The sequence below is a fragment of the Strix uralensis genome, chromosome 1 (genome assembly GCF_047716275.1).
Source record: "Strix uralensis isolate ZFMK-TIS-50842 chromosome 1, bStrUra1, whole genome shotgun sequence".
Taxonomy (NCBI): Eukaryota; Metazoa; Chordata; class Aves; order Strigiformes; family Strigidae; genus Strix; species Strix uralensis.
In genome coordinates this window covers 58,244,869-58,269,451 of record NC_133972.1, presented here as the reverse complement: position 1 = coordinate 58,269,451, position 24,583 = coordinate 58,244,869, and positions in this window count along the sequence as shown.

Here is a 24,583-nt window from a genome sequence, read left to right as displayed (position 1 = left end):
CCTGCTCCTGGCTGGTGCTGGGACAGGCCCTGCCTGCCGGGGTGTGGGGGTCTCCCGTAGCCCCTGGTTCCCCTGCCCTCAGCCCACAGGATGCCCTCACACTGGTAACTGAGGCTGCAGAGGAACTTAACTTGAAAATACTAGTGGTGGACACTGGGGTGTGATGGGGAGCAGTGGAAGAGACAATGCATGTGGGTAGGATAAAACAGAAATATCTGAAACCAGACTGCTGCCAGAGCAGGCACTGTGGAGCACCAGCCGGGTCTGAGGCCCTGGTGGGTCTATTCCTTCCATACACATCTAATCTTCACATCCCAGAAGCTTCTGCTTCTAAAATTTATACAGGAAGAGGACATTTAATTAAGATAAACCTGTATAGATTGTGATCTGAAACTGTTGCCAGATGAACTTTACTTTAGCAAAACAGACCAAGACTTCTTAATTATTTACCCAGAGGGCAATTAGTAAATATTTACCACTTAAAGTCTAATTAAAATAGAAGCAAGAGTACAGTCAAGTTAAGCAGCCTGTCTTGGAGGTCATTCCAGTGCTTTTTGGCAAAAGACATTTATGGGAAAGCCTTGCAGATAAACAGATCTGAACACTGGCTGTAGCAGACTTTTTTATTACAGCATGTAAATCATTTAATTCTAATCTCATTAATTGGATTTGATCACACATTTTTTTTTCCAGGAAAAAATAGTATGTTACAATACCTCAGGACAATTTAGCATTTTTTTGTTTATTCACAGAGGCTGGGGAAAGGAATGCTGGCATGCTGATTTAATATATCAGTTGCAGTAAGCATAATGGTCATATGCTCTGCAGACTACCTCTGAACATGGGTAAAACACTGAGAAGGGTTTTCTAGGACCCCAAAAAGTCTTCAGAAATGTGTTGTGAGAAGATACATTAGTTTTAAGTGGGATGGGTAGAGGTGGGCTTGAACCTAAATCTTCTTTTGGAGCAACTCAAAACACATGGAAATCAAATCAGAACCTGAGTTTACACTAACAAGGACATTAGGAATACACACATCGTACATGTACACACATGTAAGTAAAATCTGAATCCTTAAGATTCTGTACATCAGAGAAGTAATTTGCATGGATCTTTTACCAGACTTTTCAGTCTCTTGGACCACAGCACTGGTTCTACAATTGAATATCAGTATGTCTGAATAGATTTTTGCCTGGAGAAAATGATATGTATTTTAAGAAACGGTTTTTGTTGTGATATCCGTTTACCTGTTGAAAATTAGAGGAGAACTCAGACCAATATATTGATTTCTGTAGCTTTCTGTCCATTGCATTGGTCCGTAGTGATGTCTGTTGCAATTAAATGTGATCATAAATCTGTATGGGGCAATGGGAAGGTTCTCCCCCTCAAAAAACCACACTTGCTGAAATAGAATAGAACTTTTGAAATTTCTACTTCAGTGAGAACTAATGAAAAAAAATCCTTTGCTTGCCTGAACAAATATCTTTAAAGTTCTGCTTTATTCTTCATCAAGATGTAAGAGTTTAACCTTATTACAGTGGCACACCACTTTCTTAGTAAAAAGCCATATACCACAGCAGTAGCATTGTGGTTTACCATAACTAGCCTTTCTACTGGCTATAAAACTTTCATAATTTACACTGGAATGGAAGAGGCTTGTGGAGGAAATTAAGGACCAAAATCCTGTTTGTCAGCTCATGATTTGTAAAAACAAACTGTATGGATTGCCCCAATTACTGAAATACAGTGGAAGAGCAACTGGAAAAAAGCTGGTGACTTAATTGAAGAAGTTGAGTGAACAGGAATGTGAAGCATGCTTAAATGGTAGGCACAGAAGTTGCTGAGCCCTTGAGGCATGTCCTTGTATTAATGTATATGTAGATCTCATGAATAATGTTTGAAAAAACTAGCATTCTCTTGACCATCTTCATTGTTTCACAAACCGTGCTCAGGCTTTTGGTACTATGGGCAAAGTAAGTGACAGGTAAATGTAGTCCAAATGAAAGCAATGAAGATAGCTGCCCTGTCACATTATTTTTTTCTTTTGTCTTGAATAGATTCATAGATTCTGCAGAGAATATGTTGGGACACGGAGTTCCATGTAGCTTTGTTTCTCGCTTGGAATGCAATGTTCCAAGTTACAGCAAGCACAGGTGCCATTTCAGTACAGCAGCACTTAAAATAACAATAGCCCATTTCCATATATTTCAAGAGGGGGAGAAACTATTGTTTATTAGAAGAATTCTAAGTAATTGGCAGCTGTCACCAATTCTCCAGCTGGCTAAGTGCTAATGTGTTATTAGCCAAATCTCTGAACATTTCGTGAACATTATAAATAGGCATAGGGCAAGTTGTTGTTTATAATGGAAATATTAAAATTAACATACATATATAAGTATATAAATACACACACATGTATACTCCAGTAAATATTCTCTGTATTCAATTACAGAGTTTCTCTTGTTGGATTGTGCTCTGAGCTATGCAATTGGGGATTTCAGATAAGAATTGATGTGAGACTGATAATGGATTTGACATGCTGTGACTCTGACTTTAATATGTGAACCAAGCTATCAATGGGGTTTCCTATGAAAAAGAAGGAAGTCTCAGTATTGCATTGTGGTTTCTTTCTAGAAGCTTGAAAAAAGTTGGATTGCGGTCTTTGGTGGTCAGCTAACAACAGTCTATTCACAGAGGCCATCAAAAGAGCAGAGTTATAGCTTTGATGGAACTATCAGACGGCAAGTGGAAGAAATGAAATTAGGTTTACAATTCAGAATAAGTATTTTTAAGCATGATTTTCCTTGAAATGGAGTTTTAAGAGAAGGTTAAACTAATTATAGTATGATAGAACTTGTTTGACCTGAAAAGTGTCAGTCTACTTATCTAAGTTGTATAGTAATAGTGCTATTATTTGAGCTTAACACATGGGATGCCAACAACTCACTTCTAGCTTAAAAAGTTGGAGGCAAGACATTCCTCTATCAAGTCAATTTGCTGCCTGCTATGTCAGGGCATTAAAAACTAGTCTCATAACTCTAATACATTTATTCCAATAAATTTTTAGTATATTAAATTATGGAAATGAATATTGCAACTCGGTTCTTCCTCTTGAGACCTACATAGTTCTGGAAAGTTTATTTAGATCAGGACAGAATTTAAAATATTTTTACCATTCTTGCATTTCATGTGTAACTGCACCGCAAATATTAAATAATTTATCTGAATTTAGTCAAGCTTGCACCTACAAAGTACAAAGGGACACTCTTCCACCACACACACATTTTTAGCCTTCCAAACTGTTCTCATAGACTGTGACTGTTATCATCATAGTCAATTTTACTCATGTCTATTCAAATCTTTCTATTGTCATTGATATTTTCAAGATCTAGTAACTCATGTTAATGGGATGGCAAACTCTATCACTTCAGGTTGCCCTCTATAAAATCAGTTGTTTTTACAGAATATATATTCTCTCACTCCCAAAGTTAAATAGTGGAGCTGTGACCTCAAGACTGTAATATGGTGGCAAGATACACCATAACTTAACCTCAGCTTATATCTAAATTTTACTTTGTTAACAGTCTGAACTCTCTCAATGGTCAATAGACAGAAATTTACAGTGTAATCTATTGTAGTGGTTTTAGGCACCTGTCTTAAACTGGGAAGCAAAATCACTAGGTCTTTATCGAATTACTAAAGAGAAAAACTCTCTGACTGGACACACATCTAAAGATATGTATCCCAAGATATGTATACCTAAAGATATGTGAGACCATTTTTAATATGTGACCCACACAGTACAAACCCTACAAAATTTCTGAAACACGTAGATTAATCTTCATTAAGCTATCTTGGGTCACATTAGTCTTAATCACAGTAATTTTAGCTAAATGAAGAATTTCTTGTGGAACCACCCTTACGTGTATAGCCTAGATGTCATGCAGGCCCTTAAACTCAGGATGACAGCATTATCTTTCAGGTGCTTGGACACCAGCTGGAAATCGCAGACCTCAGAAACATGTGTGGTATTCACATCTTGTATATTTGGTGACTAATTCAGGAAGAATTAAGAAGACAAAGGTAAGGGATTAAACTCCTTGTATAGTCAGTGGGGAGAGAAAGAATCCTTTTTTGTCAAAATCTGCTTCCTTGTGTATGGAGTAATTAAATATTTATTGGTCCAAGGGAGAACCTTAATAACTTAGAAAATAGAGAGAGACTTTCACCTGCAGGCGAAGTCTTACATTTCATATAAAATGGAACATTTTCAATAATAAAGAAAGTGCTTACCTGAGAACACTTAACCTTGGCATTACAAAGCAATATGCTCTTTATATCCAGTCCTCCAAATCAGAGAACAAACTGGAGATCCAGCATCATCTGGCTAACCAGAGATACCTGTGTTTCCATCTCTGTGGCTCAGGAAAATTTCTCTAACCATTAAATGCCTGAGCAGAATGAGAGGTATCTCCCTTAACCATGAACAAAGAGGAAGAATGTTCAGAATTTTCTTATCAGAGAGAGACTGCAAATTTTACTATGACCTGGGATACATGCCAATACATGCAGAGCCTTCAAAAACAAGTGTTCTGTTTGGGAAACAGCAAAAGAACTCAGGGCCATTCCTGAAACTTATAGGTATATCATTTCAGATAGTTTTGTGAATTTTTAATTTTAGGTACATATAGTGAAAGTTATATACCTAAATAAAAATGTATCTTATTTCAGTAGTTCCACAGTAAACAAAGCCTGTATTCTTACAGAATCAACACAAGGGATGAGTCACTGCTTTCAGGGAACACCCCTCTCATAGCTTTCCCACATTGCTAAATATACAAAGAAACTCCCCTTTAAAATATTTCCCACCACCTGGGAGGGTTAAAACATCCTAACAGTAATGAGAGAAGAAAAGCTGTAGGAGATATTTCAACACAGTTCAGAAGCACACATTACGTTTTCGCCTGACCTCTTAAAGATTTTCTACATTTTCCAAGAAACACTCCCTTTTTTGCAGTGTTAACCAACTTGTGAACATTACTTTTCTGTGCAGCATTTTATCTGAGAAGCTGAAAGAACTAATGCTGATAAGGATAAGATCAAAGTCTCAGCAAGTGCTGTTCTCCTCTCTTTGTATGACATGAAACCAAATCCTGCATTAGTTTGCCTTATGAATTAGACAAACATTTATAATACTGATATCAATAACACACTATTGGAGTTTTATATTAAATATTGACTCATGTCTTGCCAAAACGAACATGTAGAGAAAGAAGAAATGGTCAGATATAGAACTGAAAAAAATGACTCATAATACAACTTTAATTTCCAGACTGCTTGTGTACAAGATAAAATATGCTCAACTTTCTGCAAGTGATAGTTTCTTTTTCTCCTCTTTTGTGAGAAAAATGGAAGTGGTTTTGCTTCAGCTTATTGTTCTCAGCTGAGCTCCTAAACTCACATTAGAAAAAAATGTGAGTTTTCAAGAGTTATTACAAACATTTTAATCTTGGAAAAACCTCCAGCTATCATTACCTAAGTGTCATTCAGTTTATTTTTTACAAAAAAAAAAATTGACATTTACAGTGTTTTCTCATTGGTTTAACCCAGAGAATTGAACTGACCCAGCAGTCAGTTGAGCTCCATAAGGTGTTATAGCACTGCAATACAGTTAGGTATGCTAAGTGTAGTCATCTAATGTCCCTTACGATCTTCTGAAAAATAATACTTTAAAAGGAAAGGGAGTTATGTCGTACTAGATCATGGGTCAAAAAGCAAGTACTGAGGAGAAGGTATATCCCTGAGTGATTTCAGTGAGATATTTAGAACATTATTAGATTAGAAAAATAATTTCTTTGAGTATAGTAATGCTTGGATTTTGAAAAGGAACATTACTCAAGAAATTTCCAAGAGGATTTTGTAAACACCAGTCTCACAGAGCATTTTAAGGGCAAAAAACATATCACAGCTAGATCCCACCTGCCTAAGCAACAAGAGCAACTCTGTAATGTAGGACTTTAAGTAACTCAGTGATAATGGGAATTTAAACCCAAAGATGATCTATTGAGAGTCTTACCACCCAGAACAAGCCAGCATTTGAGTTCATAAGAATAGAGAATGAAGTATAGTATTCTTTCATGTTCATCATCCTCAGACATATCTAGCTCATACAGGGAGTAAAATGGATTATCCAGTCTGAAGAGTCACGAACAGCTGAGTTGTGTGAGGGCCAGGTTTGCAAGAGAAACAGGACAAAATAACTTTAATCGAGTAAAGTCCACATGGGAATTATAATCAAATCAAAGCAATGCCTCACATAAAAGGATAGTTGCTTCTAAGTAAAATTATTTTTGTCAGGAGTTTTATTTCAAGCCAATCCTAAGTGATTCTCAAACAGTTAGCAAACACCAAAGTGATGTCAAGGCTTGTCAATAGAATGGGGAGTATGAAACATTTACCTTTCTTGACAGCTCATACTTTCTTAGAAGAAAATAGTAAAGCTTTGTGTAGATCCAAGATAGGGCTAATCCATTGCTTAGATAAGTCATCTTGTACATTTTGTTGAAATGACAAGAGTACACCCAGTGCCCTAGCTGGTTAGGCATTAACCAGAAGTTAAATGCATAATTAACTTCAACCTCTATTAGTGTTTAGTTCTGAAGAGATCACATTCCAATAAGTATCTGTTAATCTTTTATTTTTGCAGAGTAGACAAATCCTCTTCCTGTAAGTCCAGTAGACACCCAAAGTAGGAAAGAAAATACAGCAGCTACTGCTCAGGTCAACCCAGCAGACTATTTTCTTGTTTACTATGGTGACTAGCTCCAATGACTTTAGCAAAAAGTTAGTACAAAGAAAACTGCACCCAGAAAGTGAACTATTCTTAGGGGGTTTTTTTCCCATTTTTGCACCTCTTTCAAAACACTTTTTAATAAACAATACCATTACATGTCTAAATATTTTCAACCATTATTTTGAAACCCAACGATTTTAAGGCATGCTATATGCAAAACATGGTTAGGCCAATTCTAGTCATCTGCTCCTCTGAGGAATTCAGATGGAGATCAAAGTGTAAAAGTTGTAACCCTCCAAAGCTGCACCAGTTTCAGCTGAAAGAATTGTATGCGTCCTGTCTCTAACAGAGGAAGATTACAATTGGTTTATTTCCAAATCATGGCTTTTCTTTCTTCCTGTAGGAGTTCCTCAGACATTTGACTGATTGTTCCTATCAGTGTTTTTCAGTGGTCAAAATCTAAAGGGAAATCTTTAACCCTTGGGCAAAAGTACTGCTGAATGTAGAATATGAGGCATGAGGCTCACACAACTGATGGTTTCTGCAAGCAAGACCCTTTCCTCTCCTACCTGCTGTGCAGTGCTACTGTATAACCCCACATACCCAGCAGTCCACTGTTATGATCTGTAACACACACACTAAGAGCTAAAGTTATGAAGGAGAGTTTACTGTTGGGGACGTAACCCTTATCAGAAGTTACACTCAAAACTGGTGGCCTATCTCCAAGCAGCAGCTTAGCATTGTGGGCCTCCCTCTCCCATGAGGGAAATTCCTCCTATAACATGTGCTTTGATGTGGGCAATGTCTTTAGGGTGTGAGGCAATGCTTTATTCAGTCATGTGTTGAAGGGGGACAAAGTTATCTAAGACAGTTTCTTTGGGAATTTGATTTCACACAAACCTGTGAAGAAAGCCACACAGCAACCAAGAAAACTCTTCTTTATTGCTGTTATCTTAAGTCATAATCCAGTTATACTACTCATCATGGCAAAAAGTTTAAGTCCTTCAAATGCATTCAAGCTCATTAGCATTGTTGAGATGTGTTTAGATGGAAAAGAATATATGTTTGCTTTTTATAATTTTCCGGGGGATATATCACTATTGTGATTTACTCTCAGAGAAAATCATTGCTTTGACGATTGGCCAGCAGGGAAAAGTTTGAAATAATATTTTTTTTCTAGCAAAAGGAAGTTAATTATACAATTTAAAAAATAGCTGAAGTTTAGTCACTAAAGTAAGCTCAGGAGTTCATGTTTTATCGAATACAACTATAGGAAGTATCCTTAGAATAACTATCTTCAATTCAATGAGTTTCAATGACTACATAAATTTCAGGAACAAGAAATGCAGATGGAAACCACAGATAAAACAGGAATGCAACATAAAAACCACTTTTGCAACCTGTTAAGGTTCAAACATTTTACTTTTCCAGCATAAACATTGTTACTAAAATTAAGGTGGAGTTAATAAGACGTACAAAACCAAAAGACAAAAATTCTCCTATCACGATCTTTTTATTTAATTCCTGTCAAAGAAAGATTGGAGAGGAGGGGTTCTTCAAGAGTGGTTCCAAAGCTCTCAGTTTTGAAAAAAACCCCAAAACCTAAGTTTTACCTATAATTAGTAAATTAAAATTAAAAGGTTCACTTCATGAGAATTTCCAGTATTTTTGAAACATTTTAATCCTACCTTAGGACAGAAAAGTAAAATACCAAAAGCTGTCAAACATCAAATTGTTCCATGTGTGCTAGAAATGGGAAATTCTATTCTGAGGGACATGGTACTTCCTCAGCCCATGGATCCTGATCTTACACTGTATTTTTATTACCTTAGACAAGTAGTATCTTTCCTTATATTCTAAGGGAAAAGTGATTCTGCAACATGATTTTTCCTGATATTTGCAATGCCACAGACAATGCATCTTAGAGCTAATCACAATGAAGGACATTTCCCAACTAGTTCTATAATTCCTTAAACACAGTCACCTAAAAGTTAGATATCTATTGTGCTCTAATTGTCTACACTCCCTTTACAAGCAACAAATTGGGTTCCCTTGAGAATTATTCATTCCTTCTTAGGACAAATGGGGAAGGAAAGTGGTCTGAATGTTTGTCTATCCATCCCTATCTTCTTCTCTTAACTATACAGGAAGCCTAGATTTCTAGTTCAGATTAAACACCTTGCTTTTAGATGGCTAATAGAAAATAAATATATGCCATGTATGAAGAGAGTTGAAAGAGTCATGATCTGGCAATACTGTACATAATTAATTCATAATTTTTAAGTAATTAAACTTTAGAATTAAATGTATGTGAAAGTAATTTCCTTTTTCTGTCATTTTCTGTATCCGTCACTGTTCTCCCCACACCCTTTTATTTTTAAAGAATTATGGTAGTTATCCATGGCCCTTTGAAGGACTTGAGCACAATAGCAGTTTTAGAAATAAACTTATTTCTTTTATCCTTAAGCATCTGGGATAATTAATATCCTAACATCTCCATTGTTGATTGTTGAAATTGTTATTAGGATTTAATATAAATGTGCTTTTTAAAATGGATGACATGTCCTGTCTTATATCTCTGGTAAAAATGTGCATCTAACAGCACAGACCCACTCTTAGAAAAGGGACTTCAGTAAATAAAAAATGCATAGTTTAGAAGAAGTCTCCTGTATTCATAAATGATTATAGTCATAGGCTATAAGAGTGTGTAATAGGCTGCAGATGAAAACCTTTCACGAATTTTCTTAAGAGTTGCCCACCAGTTTCAGTTGCCCTTGATCTTTGCATGTAACTGCAACAGCTTCATGTCTTTCAGGACTGAGCTTGTGGAGAAGTCATCTTTCCCACACTGTACTATGCAGTAATGCTTGGGACACCAACTGGCAAGGGAAGACCTACTGTAACTGTTTGGGACTGCAGCTCTAGCTAACACACAACAAAATGTTTCAATACACATGGTTTGCCCATAGGTTTCAAAGTCACTCCTTCAAGTAACACAAACCACCTCACAGGTGATGTGCTCTGAGTGGCTCACAGTCAGCATGACATTTTTTCTCTACTGCATCACCAAGAACAGAGATAATAAACCTTCTGGTGCTATTTGTATAAGCTCCATCTACCTGGTTGCCCCATTTTACAGTTTCTTCAGTACCTGGGGTGTAACTGTGGCCAAATGGTTGAATCTGTGCATGTGCACAGTGAATCATCGCTATGGTGTATAGGAAGACATTTATCCCAGTAGCAATAAAGTTAGGAAATACATATATATCTGACTTTGTTGTGCAGTTCCCAGAGTGATTCATAAGATCCGATCTACAAACCCTTCAGTTTACGCCCAGGCAAAACAAAGGAGACAAAAAAGGGTGTGTTAGGAATTTCTCTTGTGTTAAATACTTTGGAAAATGACAGACAAATGCTCCCCTCTAGTGAAATGACTAGTGGACTGTGTCAGCTAAGTGAGCAAAGCAGTAAAGTGAATAGATGTGTGCATGTGAATGCAGATAAAAAACGTAATTACACACTCCCATCTAAACAGACATACACTATAATATTTAACTTCTTTCTTAAATTTACTTGTACTTCAGAGAAATTCTTTGCTAAGAAGGGGTAGAGATGGCTGAGCACTGTTAATACAAAAAACTTTTCACAACTTCAAAAGCATCTTAAAAATTTATTTCTCATTACTTTTTTCTTCTGCTTTTGTTAATGTTTTCTTTCTTATGTCTCTAACTAGAAAAAAACAGAGCAGCTTGAGAAAAGAAAATCAACATTTATTGTTATCATAGTGATAAATCTTTGTGAATACGAGCTTATGTGCTTTTCTGTTAAGCAAAACAAAAGATATTCGTAAATGCTACAAGACTCCACAAGCATTTCAAAATCACCACAAAAAATGTAAAGAGGACAAAAAGTACATAGAAGTTCTGACTAGGCTAAAAACATTTGGCTTGTCCTTTACATGGTGTAATTTTGAAGCGCTGAGCTTGCAGAAATAAATATGCTTATTTTTAAAATTTTATTAAAGCAGAATGGAAAATAAATGATCTTTTCTTAAAGCCTAGGGAAACAATTCTGTGGTGAGACAGCCTATTATTAGATATGAAAATGGAGGGAAAAATTTTAAAGAATATTCAACATGAGCTTTTCTGTACCATTAATGCCAAATAAGATTTGAAAAATTTCCTTTTTGTCACAGAATATATGCAATCAGATTACAGAGTTCTTGAATTACTTTTTTATTGTAATTTACAGGACAGATTTTTGTTTTGAGTGTTATCCTCTTACTTCTTCATGAATTTGTTATTGAAGACTGAGCAGTGAATACTAGGACTGTGTTTTGGAGTCACAACTGATCATACAAATCAGATGACATAATTTCTGTTCCTTGACTATATATATTAAGTTCTTAACATCGGGTTATATGGTTTGGAAACATGGAATTCATATGGTTTGGGGGGACAAAACTTATCAGGGAGGAGAAGTAGCAGATAAAGGGGATTGAGAATTTTTGAAATATTTTAAACCTCTTTTCTTACTGTGCCATGTAAGACTTGCCTTAGGGATAGTTCCTAGAAAAATTAGATTACTCTAAAATTATGTGGTTGAGAGCACACCAGTTTAAATTAATGTTCCATTGTCACATCCACATAATGTAATTATGTGTGTGCTTGTGTGGGCTCAGCTGTAGAAAATGCAGAGGATGTTAGCATTTTGCATGAAGTACTGAAAAGTTTGGACCTCTGCTTGACTGAGACATTTTCATCATCAAATGCATTGCTTTCCTTTGATGGTCACCTGCACCAGTTGAAGAGATGGACCCAGGTAATGAAAGAGAAGTCAAAGGGAAAATTTGCAGACACATTTTCCAAGGAACTTATCATAAGAAAAGATAATTGCAAGCCATCAGGATATCTCAAGCTAATGCCCTTACACGGCTTACCTGATGAGTACATTGAGTAACAGGCTGTGCTCACTCTCCTAACTCATTGCATATTTTCGGATAAGTGTGAAGCTGTTTAAAACTAACATTGCAATGTACTATGTGTTGAGACTTAATAAATATAGCTCACTGGCAAGGAGTTTAAGAGGTATAATCTTAACCACCTGTGATTGTTATATACTTTGGTGACTGAGGAGAGATTTTCAAAAGAACAAAAGATCATAAATTACCCAACTGCCAGAAGAAATGGAGACAATTACGTTAAAAACCTCTTCACTTTCTTCAGCCTAAAATTCAGTGCCTAAAATCTTTACCTAAATATCAGTTCCAGAACAGGCCTAAGCCTTCTGTTCTGACAAATGATTGAACCTGAGTTTAAATGTTCGCTTATAGTGCATAACTACTGAAGGAAATTAGTGTAACTCAGATGTTGGCAGAAAGTTCATAAGACTCAGGAAAGTAGCTATAAATTTATTTTCATAAATCCATAATGATCAAAGGTGGGGGATTTGTGCTTTTTTACTGAGGTCTGCTTTGTATTTGGCTAAATTCTTTCTAATTATTTTGCTTTTAAAATCTTAGTCTGCATTCTGGAGAGTGGATCTGTACAAATTACAGAGTTTTGTATTTGTTGTTCAAGTCACAAGCCACTGTGGATTTGTGGCTGAATGTGTAGGATAAGGTCCTAACTTGTTTGCATAGCCCCTGTTAGAGTGTGTTCTGTTGCCTAAATTGTTGCCTAAGTAGTAATACTCCAACCTGAATCTGCAGTTTCAAAAACCAAATTATTTTGGCAAAATGGTTGTGGGTTACTTGTTAATAAAATCAAATAGAAGTCTTTTCACTGAAGATGGAAAGATTCAAGGAGAAAGAGCAATTTCACAGGAGAGAGATTTTGATGGATTCTGATTTTCAAAACAGATTTCCAGACCTAATATTTAAAGGAGCATTGAAAAAAAACCATTTAGACTAGATCAGATCAGAAAATACTTCTACCTTTCTAAGATATAAAATTTGTTTTTTGAGTGCAGTCACAATGAAACAAGATCAGTCTCTTCAGTGTCATACAACTTAACTCAATGTTTTTTGAAATCATCTCACAGAAACAGCTGCTGAAATGTGATTAAAATACAAGAATCAATGAAACCAACCTGCAGCGGAGCATCAAGGTTGATTCTCCTCTTACTTGTGATAGTGTAGTTTGGCAGTTGTTGAATTTGTACCAGGACTCTTTTTTGAGGAACAATATTTTTAGTTGTCTTTTCTGCCCACAATGAGATTACAGGGAGAGAAAGATATTATTGTATTCCGTGAGAATAAATGTTGTCTATATACTGGGGTGAGTCTTGGTAGTTTTAATTTTTTTTTTACTATTATTATTTTAATTTAAGCATCTCATATTCTCAAATCAGTCATTTCTGTGGAATAAAATGAAATTTAAAAATCATATACTATGTGTCCACACTTAGAAACTGTTTATGCTAGTCCTGGAAAAAATAGGAACCATTTCTAACCTGCCTTAACAACCACACTTCATGCTGACAAATAATATCAACACACTCTCCCTGCAAGAAACTCCCATATACCTGATTATTCTGGAATCATATCATGCACACACACCAGACTGGTCCCAAGCAAGCACAAAACTCATTATTTCTAAGCCAGTAGCATTATCCTCAGTTTTACTGGGTAAGTCTATCATGGAAGGTTTTGTGTTAGGGTGTAACTTCCTGAATTTGATGTTTTATGCATGTATATCTTCAGTTACCATAAACATTGCTTTGTTAACTTTAGCACCATAACCCTTCATCCTGTGAGAATTAAAAAGATGGTTTTAAGAGCAGCTGACCTTCAAGAAGTTATCTACCCATAGTACTATCAAGAGACCCTCAACCGAATGCACTTTATTAATGTTTCTACACTCTCTCCTTATACAAACATGGCAAAACAGTTTCTGACATTCATTCATTATTTCAAGATTGGGGGTAACATTTTCACCCAGCCTACCTTCTATTTTAAGAGACTCAGTAACCTTACTTGAAATATATTTAATAATAAATCATCACTACAAGCAAACTTCTACAGCAATTTCCTCACTGAAAAAAGAATATTATACTTTTTAAACAGAAGAGATAATGTATTTATTTGAAATAATATAATAGAGTGTGAAAAAAGTGCAATGAGAGTTGCCAATAAATGTAAGATTTGGCAGGCATAGCAAAAAAACCCCATCAGATTGAAATAGTACTTCTGGCAGTATTCAGAAATGTTTAGCTTCGTATAGAATTACTCCCTGTTACTATAAGCAAACACAATTAAAGTTTGATTGAATGTGTTTACACACAGAGACACATTTCGTTATTACTACAAGATACAGTAACATTTTTCACACACAGTGAACAAGCAAAACTCCTTTCCTAACACCTTACCCACATCCCTCTGAACTTATTAAGAAGGTTGCCCTGACTTCATCAGGGGCCAGAATCTTACCCTTTTGACTGTGCTGCTCTGAGTTCAGCATAGGATGAATCCTAAAAGTCATGCTGTGTTTCCAGGTACTTTAAAGCCATAAATCCATATTTAATTAGAAGTGCATGAAATGCTGTAGAAGATAAGATCTCTGTTCTAAAAATGAAATAAAAAACTGGGCCTTTGGCTTTGTTCTCTGACTCTGGGCCATAATTTAATTAAAACTGCATATCATATGCTAAAAATCTCATTGACAAGTCTTAGCTGAGGAATTCAGATTCCTTGTGGTACCGCAATCTGTGCTTTCTATTTTACTGTCATATTGTTCCATATTCTTATCCTCTCCCCCACCCCCTGCATCGCGCACTTCTTCCTCTCTTGTTTCTCATTAACAGAGTGAATTCCCTTGAGATTTAATGCTGTAATGTTGAAGTTTGAGCACTGGCATCTTACTATCTTAATGGATATCTTACTTGACAGCTCTGTGAATTTTAGCTCTCTTCTTTAACAGCGTATATTTGTGGGAAAAACCTGGCATTGAATTTAAGTGCAGGGAGCTCAGGCAGTCTTGAAATGGAAACCTAGCTAAAATAACTGTGATTTCTTATTGCATTAGAAACTGGAGTAAGCTTAAGACATTAAAAAGAAAATGGAATATCAATGATGTAACTGGAAAGCCCATCCCTTATATCAAAACCCAGAGTGTCATATTCATGTTTTATTATACAATTTTGTTATTTCTTTTTACAACAAAGTTATGGACAGTGATGACACTGAGGTAGCTCTTGCTTGTATCTCTAGGGACTTCTGTGTTCATACGATGAAACCTTTGTTCTTGAATCCATGAAATAGCTTTCATATTTTGACACTGAATGTCTGGGAAGTAGAGACAGTCACAAAAGTAGGGTTTAGGTATTGCCATTAAAAATCTTGCAGTTTACAAAGAATTGTAAGATACAATAGTATTTCCAGTCACTGGGATAGAGAGTAATGGTGGCATTTCAGACCTCTCTCATTTCAGAGGGATCATCTTTAGATAGCATGAAACACTAGGTACTTGAGACTGCAAGATATTTAAAGCAACTACTGTGTGGTTTCAGCGTGTCTGTGCATTTATATGCCTCCCATTGAGTAGGAATATGGATATGACAGAAGACTGTTCATTGTTAGAAGACAACAGGGAAGCTCATACTATATATATCTATACATATATATCTATACTAGATAAACTGAAGTTATTAATCTATCTGGAGCAGTAAAATACTACTTCCCATATTAAGAAAAACTACTCATGTATAAAGGTGGTGTTGTCATAGTCTTAATTTATATGGCATTGGCTGATCATTTGGAACTGGTTTGTAAGAAGTCAATTCACATGGTACTTCCACATAATTAGATCTACAGTGACTCTCAGACACTGGACCCATGTGTATCATTTGCATGAGATATCTTAATATAAGTATTTCACAGTATATTTCCTTCTCACAGCTGTACTTCTGAAGCAGCACCCACATCTTCTGTTCTTGAAAAATTGCACTTTCTTTCCAACAGCTGAATTTTGCAACTAGGAAGATTCATCTCTGCCCACTCCCACTCCCCACCCCCCCCTCAATTTTTAGGCAGAATCTAAAGCCTGCCGATACAGATGAAAATCCATTCATTGACTTATAGGGTCTTTATCTGTGCAGCATCTTACACAATCCCCCCCTCACACAGGCGACTGGCCAGGTTAGAAGTTCAGGATGCATGGCAGTCAAAAGTAACCAACCTGATGGATAAATCAGGAGGCAGATCCCACATTCCTTTCAGTATGCTTCCAGTTAAAGGCTTGCTTGGTTACATGTACATATCTCTGCACAGAAATTATGTTGTAGTGAAATCCATGACAAAAATCCTAAAACATTGTTCTTCTCTTTCTTACAGGAATTATCATGCCAAAAGAACTGGTGTAAATATTGGAGCAAGCAAAGGCAGAATCTGTCCCTGTTAATCAGGGCAGGATCTGAGCTGAAGAGAAAAAGAGGGAAGTATTTTTGTATTGGAATAACCACTGGGAGTGTAGCAGCAAAGGTTTAGATTTTTTTAGGCATTTAAGTGTTTAAAGGTGAAAATAGGCACCAAATATGATGGGGTTTTGTGAATACAATAGGATTAAGGGGCAAAAAAGAAGCAAGGGAGTATGAGACACAGTCTGGAAGCCTTGCATGAAACTAAGCCAGTTTACACTGTCAGAGGGATGGGGCCTTACTTCTATATGACAGTTTTCATCTGCTTAGCAATTCACTTTCTGCTGATAATTATAACATTATTTGGAGATCTAGGTTTGGGGTTTTTCTGCAGTAAAATCCATCATGTGGCAAATAAAAAGCATTTTTGTTTAGGATTAATTGTAATAGAAGAAGGATCTCACAATGTTTCTGCTACAATAGTGTCAATACTACTGTTTTCAAAACAAATAGGCAAAAAATCTTACCACCCTTTTATTTTTATGCAGTATGTGATTCTCATGTTTTGCTACTGTTTTCAGTGCATTCTAGCTCGATATTTTTTCTGTGTTTTATTTTTGGTTTCATGGTCTTTTCAATAATTAGCTTTTCATGACTCTTTTTTCTATTTTTTACTCATGATGCTGCTTTATGTGTGATGTTCCCTCTCCACCTGTGCAAGATGCATATTTGTCTCCTCAATAGGAGGGATTGGAATGGCTCATATTGACTTGACATCTTTTTCTTTCTGTGTGAGAAATCATCCCCTGCCCTTAGAATTTGATTAAAAATATTTGCTAGGGCACATGCCCCACTTAACAGGCAGACCCTGTGTTTCTAGTGAATATGAAATACAGGATACAATACTGTGAGAGTGCTACATTTTCGCACATAGTTATTGAAAATATGTAGCCTTTAGAATGAAGCTCAGCATATCATAAGTCTAAGGCCATAGGTCTAGTGGAAAAAAATTACAGTACACATACTCCATCTCCAGCAAATGCCTAGCAAGGACATAAGGTTGGAGAGTTAACAGACTGAGGTTCAATTCCCTACTTAGCTTTTCTGTGTGGCCTTGGACATGCTGCTTAGACATCCGTAATGGTTAATAGGAGTTTGTTTCTTACCAGGCATTAGCTTGGCTACACTGTAAAAGAGGATCTCCTTGTGCTACAGGCTGTGGACAACCTAAATACTTGCAAAATTTTGAGATACTGAGACACAAAGGTCACTGAAAATGGAGAGAGAAAAGGAAAGATGGGTAGAAAGGGAAGGTATAGCTTCTATAGGTACATCAGTGATAAACGGAAGACTAGGGAAAATGTAGGCCCTCTCCAGAAGGAAACAGGAAACCTGGTGTCCTGGTTTAACCAGGATAGGGTTAAGTTTCCCCAGCAGTGGGGGGGGAGCTCTAGCCGGGTTATTCAGATACCATGCGGACGTCACATCCTGGCAGGTCACATTTTTCCGGGCGTGGAGCGTGGTGCACTCGTGGTTTTGCACATCGTGCTTCTCACTGCTGTATTTGGTAGCTATTTTGCTCTGTTCATTGCTATCACTATTACTGTTATTGTTATTGTTGTTGTTTGTTGTGTTGCTATTGCACTGTTGTATTAAACCTTTCCTTATTTCAGTCTTGGGGCTCTGCATTTCACTCCCTTTGTGGGGGAGGGGTAGCGGCCGCATGGTCTCAGACCCTGGCAGGGGCTAAACCACCACACCTGGTTACTAGGGACATGGAGAAGGCTGAGGTACTCAATGACTAGTTTGCCTCAGTCTTGATTGGCAAGTGTTCTAACCACACTGCTCAAGTTGCAGAAGACAAAGGCAGGGACTGGGACAATGAAGAACTGTAGGAAAAGATCATGTTTGAGACCATCTAAGGAACCTGAAGGTGCACAGGTCCAGGGGAACGGATGAGATGCATCTATGAGTCCTGAGAGAACTGGTGGATGAAGTGACTAAGCCATCATATTTGAGAAGTTGTGGTAGTCTGGTGAAGTTCCCACTGATGGGAAAAGGGAAAGCATAACTCCCATTTTTAAAAAGGGAAAAAAGGAAGACCCAGAGAACTACAGGCTGATCAGTCTCACCTCTGTACCCAGCAAGATCATGGGACGTGTCCTCCTAAAAACTATGCTAGGGCATATGGAAAATAAGGAGGTGAATGGTGACAGCCAACATGTCTTCACTAAGGGAAAATCATGCCTGGCAAATTTGGTGGTCTTCTTTGCTGTGGTTACAGCATTGGTACATAAGGGAAGAGCAATGGATGTCATCGATCTGGACTTGTGCAAAGCATTTGAAAGTGTCCCTGTGGTGGTTTAGTCCCTGCCGGGGTCCGAGACCACAGGGCTGCTGCCTCTCCCCCACACAGGGAGTGAAATACAAAGCCTCGGGGCTGAGATAAGGAAAGGTTTAATACAACAGTGCATCAGCAACACAACAAACAATAACAATAACAGTGATAACAATGAACAGAGCAAAGTATATACTGATACAGCAAAGAGAGAACCGGCTGCGCCAACCCACACGATCACCGATTCTTCCCGCGCTCGCGCCAGGATGTGACGTCAGCATGATATATGAATAACCTGGCTAAAGCTTCCCCCCACTGCTGGGGAAACTTAACCCTATCCTGGCTAAACCAGGACAGTCGCACACAACATCCTTGTCTCTAAATTGGAGAGACATGGATTTGATGGATGGACTACTCAGTGGATAAATAAATGGCTGGATGGTCACACTCAAAGAGTTGCAGTCAACGGCTTGATGTCCAAGTGGAGAGCAGTGACAAGTGGTGTTCCTCAGGGGTTGGTGTTGGGACCGGCACTGTGTAACATCTTTGTTGGCAACATGGACAGTGGGATTGAGTGCACCCTCAGAAAGTTTGCTGATGACACCAAGCTGTGTGATGCGGTCAACACGCTGGAGGGAAGGGATGCCATCCAGAGGGACCTTGACAGGCTTGAGAGCTAGGCCCATTCAAAACTTATGAAGTTTGACAAGGCCAAGTGGGGCAATTCCAAGCAGAAATACAGGCTGGGTGATGAGTGGATTGAGAGCAGCCCTTAGGATGAAGCACTTGGGTGTATTGGTGAATGAAAAACTGTGAAACAGCAATGTGCGCTCGCAGACCAGAAGGTCAACTGTATCCTGGGCTGAATCAAGAGAAATGGCCAGCAGTTTGAGGGATGGGATTCTCCCCCTCTATTCTGCTCTTGTGAGACCCCACCTGGAGTACTATGTCCATCTCTGGGGCCCCCAGCCTAACAAGGACATGGACCGGCTCAAGCAGATCCAGAGGAGGCCATGAAGATGATCAGGGGGCTGGAGCACCTCCCCTGTGAAGACAGGCTGAGAGAGTTAGGGTTGTTCAGCCAGGAGAAGAGAAGGCTCCAGGGAGAACTTGTAGCACCCTTCGAGTACTTAAAGGGGACCTACAGGAAAGATGGGGAGGGACTCTTTGTCAGGGAGTGTAGTGATGGGGTGACGGGTAATGGTTATAAACTGAAAGAGGGTAGATTCAGATTAGATAAGAGGAAGAAATTCTTCACTGTGAGGGTGGTGAGGCACTGGAACAGGTTGCCCAGAGAGGTTGTGGCTGCCCCCTCCCTGGCAGTGTTCAAGGCCAAGTTGGACAGGGCTTTGAGCAACCTGGTCTAGTGGAAGGTGTCCCTGCCCATGGCAGGGGGGTTGGAACTAGGTGATCTTTAAGGTCCCTTCCAACCCAGACCATTCTAGAATTCTATGATATAACAGTTGATAGTGATATTTGCCAAAACATACCTTAATGTCTGAAATCTCTGATTTTGTATTTTTGTTCACCGCCATAAAATGAATGAATATGATCTTTATGTAAAATAAACCAAGATTACATTTTTTCCAAACTAAAAATCACTTCTTAGTTTTCATCTTGTGTTAAAAAAACTTTTTCAGGTGTTGTCTATTGTTTTGCCATATATTCGAAGAGAAGGAATTAAAATGGACCCAAATGCTACAATCATGCCACTGTCAAGGAGAACAAGATTTGTCCTCCTACCTGCATTTTATAGAAAAACTGCCACAACTGTCTCCCACAAAACTTTTATAAAATAAAGCAAAAAGAAAACAACTTCAGTTCAGTTCATGTTCCTCAGGAGATGCCTTTACTGATAGCATCAGTGTTCTTCTGCACTCACAGTGAAAGCTGTGACTTTACATTTCATAGTGATTTGCTCACTTGCAGTCCAGCATTCAACCACTCGGTATTTCTGTATAATCTGAAATTGTACTTATGCTCCAGTTAACAAGTGAGAAGCAGAACTGACACAGATTCTCTGTAGTCTGTAGGTGTATTCATTGGTAAAAATCTCCAATTAAAGCAGACAGTTTTGTTATTTATCTTTATTTATTTATTTATTTTATTATTTTGTTATTTATTTATTATATTTTAAAAAGAAAGTAAGGAAAAATTAGTAAAAATAGGGCAATGCCTCAAATTCTCCTACATATATCTAAAATATTTATTTCTGTGAACTCACTTTCATCATTTAATACTTGTGTCTCACTTATTTGCCTTTTCAGTGACTGTTTCAGTATGAGAGCTTTTCTGTTCTTGTCTTCACAGCCCATAACTTTTATTACTAGGATCAACTCTCTTTCCTTCTCACCACATTTTTAAGAAAACAGTTTTTTATGATGTGGTAAGTAGTACTGAGCACAGTATAAGTGAAGTCTTGCCAGAGATTTCATTACTAGTTCCTTACATTTACATCCTACATTTATAGCACTATGTTGGCTTTTAAATTTATTCTTAAATTTGGCTAGACATTTATGGAGAGAAGACCACTATTATATCAAAATCCTTGAGAATATGCTCTCCTCTGCTTCATTTCTATACTCTCCTTGCTTGTATTTATAAAACATGTGTGTGTTAGATTATTTAATTTTAGTGAGAGAAATTTTTTTCTCCATTTACAAACCTCTATGCAAGGAATAGAGCAAGGTCATGAGGTGTTTTTCTTTCCTTATTATTTTCTCTAGGGTATTACATAGAGGAACTCTGGTAAGGAATTACCATCTGATCTGATATATAAGTTAAGTCCTACACTAAGTACCCGATAAAATGAACCAAGTATGTCATCAGAAGATGGATGGTTTTGCGGTTAAAACAGTGGAGTAAAACTCAAACCCCCTACATTCAACTTTATAGCTCTTTTGCAGGCTTCCTGTAGGCTTGTCTATATTGCAGAAAATGTTGTGTCATGAAGAAATCCTTGGGTTAATGCCAAACCAAGGTTGAATGTCCACAATGAATAGTGCAGTGCTGGAGAGACATATTACCTTGAGTCTCAAAAGCAATACAGTTGTATTGGCCTGAAGATAATAAGCTTCTCAACAAGGTGTATTAACTGTAATACAGCACTGATGGAAATATCAGCTCCCAGTTTTGAAGCTAGCCTAGCTGTGGGTCTACCCAACTCTGGCAGTTTTGAATATTCCTGGTTCTGCAAGACAGATGTGCTTTCAGTGACTTTCAGCAAGTGATTTAATCTCACTCTGTTTCTATTATTGTGCTTTCTATTACAATTCTAAAATATTATTATTTTGGAAAATTGATGCACATTTATTTCTCTTTGCCTGTTCAAGTGGCAGCTAATCTATCTAGAAATCCTTCTCTTTTTATAGATTAGAATAGGGCCTAGTGTTATAGTATCTAAATGTCACTTTGAGAGAAATAATAAACATTAATCAAATGGTCAGAGGCTGTGGGTAAGTAAAGTCTGTGAAACATTCTGTCAGTGTTTCTCTATCTGTGGTCAAAATAGCACTGGTAGTGAAGAAAATGCCAGAAAATAGACCAAAAAAAATGAGAAGAAAATGTGTATGTTTTTAAATAGATTCTTTCCCACTCATGCAAGCCAGGAAACAAAATAACATGATGGACAATATAAACAATAAATTAAAATTATAATTTAACTTAGTTTTTACTTTGTTACCAACAAAAAAACCACATTAGGGCAATACTTAAATTGCTACATGGATTATTTTTTTTCCAGACGTTAAATAATTCTTTAATTATAACAGGCTGAGAAGCTCTGCTCAGGCTATGCTCTAGCTAAAAAGGCCACCACAGAATATCTTTCCAGGTATTTTATTTTCAATCTATACTAACTTCTAGACAAACCCTTTTATAAATTTTTAGCCATTTACAAGCTTCAGAGAACTTATAGAAAAGCTCATCTAAACAACTTTTGGAATAATAAACAACACTTAATAATACATATTGTCTGAGTTTATAATATAATAATATTAATTAAAATTAAAATAATTTATAAAACATACTAATCTCTCTCTTATCAGTAAGAGTCCTGTGCAGTGTATCTAGTTCACCTTAGAGAAGGAATCCCTGTTCTTAGTTAGCTTTTTTTTTTTTTTTTTTACCCAGCAGTTTCACATTTGTGCATTGTGGTGCAGGTTCAGATGCACCTCAAAGAACTTTTCAAGCCTGCTTATTGATCAGGAGTGGTTAAAGTCTCGGTAGCAGACTTTAGAGATAGTCTCGGAGTAGAATGAGGTCTGTTAAATGCTTTTCTTTTTTACCCCAGGATAGCCTGCTTGGAATGAAATATAACAGGCTTACACAACTGAACACCAAGAGACCACTTTGCCACTTTAGGGTATGATTAGTTTATCATCATCCAACAAAGCCATCTGCTTCAATAAAAAACAACACCCACTCACGCCCCCACCCCCACATCCCACACACATCAATTTGCCCAGGAGGGCCAAACTGTCAGAACTTTGCTGAAATTGGTGTAAACCACTGGAAGGTCACATCCTATGATGGCTTGTCTCTCCATCAGTGTAATACTTCATGTGAAGTATTCTGGGGCTCTGGTCCAGTACTAGCTCAGAAGGCATGACAAATCCTGAGTTACTCACACCATGTTTTTCAGTACATGGGTAATTAGGCATTGCCTTTTCCCCTGCAAGTCTCCCTTCTAAGCATAGTGTAAATCAAACCATTTTAACACATAAGATCTGAGTCCAGACTTGCTTTTACTATGTTTCCTCAGAATGTGATAATTATTCTCTGCGTTTTAGCTGGGCTAGTTTCTGTTCATGCGATGAAAGCATATCTCATTTTCTTTTCTAAAATATACTGAAATAAACACTGAAATGTATAAAACAACCCTGTGTGGTTAAGGGAAAACATACTCTTACCTATGGTTAGAATTTTAAAAAAGGCAATTTAATTTCAATGCATTAGAACTGCTGCTCAGATGTTTATACTGTGGTCTGATGGACAACTGCACCCAAACCATTCCATTATCATCCCAGCTAAGCAAGGCATTTGGACTTTTCAGAGCAGAACAGCAACGGTAATTGATTGCAGGTGTTTCAGGCAATGAGAAGCACTGGGATACTTCACTCCTTCAGCCTGACTTAAACAACACTGCATCAGCAGGAGGATGCATGGGGTTGGTCTGTTTGGCAGGTGCTGAATACACAAACCATTTGGAAAATAACTAACTCAACTTGCTAGAAGATATTGTTTTCACTAATACTTCTTCTGTGACTTTATGAAGTTTGTGAATTTCTTTTTCTTTCTTAATAGGTATCTCCTGTATTTAGGTAGATGGAAATAAAGGTTTAGATCTGTAAAACGTAGAACTGGTAGGGAAGTCCTGGGCATGTGTAAGACTGAAGAAAGGAAAGAAGAGGGGAGGTATTTGGCCAGGTGGGGTGAGAGTAAATTGTAATGGAAAGTCAACCTTCACCAGTGTGTAAGGTCCTCTTGACTCTTTTGCTATATACTTGTCCCTCCATGGTATAAGTTCTAATGCTTTGGTTTAAGAAATATAACTGACTTTGTTTAGGGACTAACGTCTCACTTAAAATAAAAACCTAAAGTGTAATAAAATATCTCATTCAGTGCAATTCAATACTTTGTTTAATCTTAAGGAGCCTTATTTTACTTTAAAAATATGCAAGAAATATTGCCCTTTGAAATTAAAACTGAAAATCTTGCCGTAGAAAATGGCAGAAACCAGTTAAACAGTTAACATTTGGAGAACAGTTGATGAAAAGCAAGATTTGTTGATGACTCTTATTTGGGCTGGTTGACAGCTGGACCCTACTGAAGCAAACAGTTTACAATGAATTAGTTCTAGGGCTGGAAGAACTACTTTTCTCACACAAAACTATTTCCTTAATTTGATTAAAATTTACAATTGTATTTTTCGTGAGTAAATTAGCAGAGAAAAATCCTTCATGAATCTATTCAGTCTTCCAGCCAGGTCTGAGCAATTTGTGCTACCTCTGCTCCTCTGGGGGTTATTTTGAATCCTGACCTGTTCAGAGCCCTGGATGAGATTCTTCCGTAGTCCCTGGCAGTGCACACAGTCCAGC